At 36.9% G+C, this 1,549-nt stretch overlaps 1 long non-coding RNA gene across 1 annotated transcript; it reads left to right on the top strand.

Moving 5' to 3' along the window:
- LOC107683034 (uncharacterized) lies at positions 1–706 on the top strand. The gene is made up of 3 exons (XR_001633647.1): positions 1–79; positions 233–313; positions 514–706. It is a non-coding gene; the product is annotated as an uncharacterized LOC107683034 (long non-coding RNA).
- Positions 707–1,549: the final 843 nt, after the last annotated feature.

The following is a 1,549-nucleotide window of genomic DNA, read 5'->3' as shown; positions in this document are numbered from 1 at the left end:
CGAGGACGTGATGATGTCCTCACGCGGTCAGCTAGAGGACATGAACGAGGAATTCGAGGACACCATGGTGATAGATTTGGTAAGAATTTACAGATGTCCTGAGCTCTGTTTTCGGAGTTCTTTAGTGCATTTGTAATGTTTCTGGTGACAGCCAAGACTACGGTTCATATTACAACATCTGTTCATCTGTAAGATTAGATCTTTGAGGCCATTTGTCCGTTCTGCATTTTAGCCGGCGTCAAGAAACCGGAGAGAAAGAGCTGAACTCAGACCAGACTTTTTTGACTCTACGGCCATAATGGAAGATGATTCTGTAAGTGCACCTTTAAGATATTCAAATGTAAATTAGATGCATGTATAACAATGTAACTTGTTTTGTAGGATTACCAAATGTAAATGTTCAACAGAAAACCCTGCTTTGTTTTAAACGTCATTCTGAACATGCTTTTTTAATCAGTGCTATTGAGAAGGAAGTACTAATCGGTTTATCTTGTTGTCTTCTTCCTCTAACAGGGATTCGGAATGCAGATGTTTTGAGAGAGATTTCAGCCTTTATGGGGGATCACAACCAGCAACCTACAAGAATCTCATCTTAAATATTTATTTTGTGTTTTAATAGCAGTTTCACACAACTGTACGCAAGCATGTGAGCTTCCTCTCTTAGTTTTGTGGTCGGCCATAATCCCATTGTGAGCCTTTCCTGTCATTCAGCATTTCCTCAGTTCATAAGGACCAAAAAAGCCTGTAAAGTCTGTAATCTGCTGGTCTTACATTGGTGTTAGTTTCAGAAACATCTCAGCAGTATTGGCTCCTATTTTTCATATCATCCATCGATATATCCGAGCAGATGTGGCTTGATCAGACATTGCTCGGACAGACGTTTCGTGACTCTTGCTTTCGAGCTATTTTAAGATTATCACCCGTTCATGTTCTGGTTTTGTTCAGGGTGAAATTTAGAAAGCTTTCATGTTAAAGCCGTAATTTTCTTTTCAGGTTTATACTATTGGCCTTAAAAATGTATTATGGCTTGAATTTGGTGTTAGATTACTTGATTCATCAGATTAATAAAAGCTAAGCCCACATTTGTTCTTTTTAAAACTAAAAATATTCAAATATATGAGGATATTTGAGGAGGAAGTACACAGAAGTATTCATTACTTCAGACACTGGTCATGTGTTTTATATGAACCTTTTGTTGAAGAACTTGTTTGTTCTCATTTTTAAGACATGTTTACCTCCTCTGTTTAGAGTCTGCTCAGTGATTTACCTTTTTACTGTGCGTTTGTGGAAACATTGTAGCTTTCACACAATACTGTATTGCTGTGAACATGTATTGGTGGTTTATTGGGCTTTTAGGTCCATCTGAATATCCACAGAGCAGGTTTTGATGAAGAGTGATGTCAGAACCCTTGTTCAGACCGGTGCTTTTAGATAGTTCTGTTTCGAGACGCCGATCAAACTGGGATTGTCATTTATTTTAACCTTTTCACTGTTTAATCTTTGCTTTTTAAAAAAAAAAAAAAAAGTTTAAATAAAAGTATTTAAAAAT

This window comes from Sinocyclocheilus anshuiensis, unplaced genomic scaffold (genome assembly GCF_001515605.1).
Source record: "Sinocyclocheilus anshuiensis isolate Anshui unplaced genomic scaffold, SAMN03320099.WGS_v1.1 C32831517, whole genome shotgun sequence".
NCBI classification, from domain to species: Eukaryota; Metazoa; Chordata; class Actinopteri; order Cypriniformes; family Cyprinidae; genus Sinocyclocheilus; species Sinocyclocheilus anshuiensis.
The sequence above is the reverse complement of the archived record's forward strand: the minus strand, read 5'-3'. Positions and strand labels throughout refer to the sequence as shown.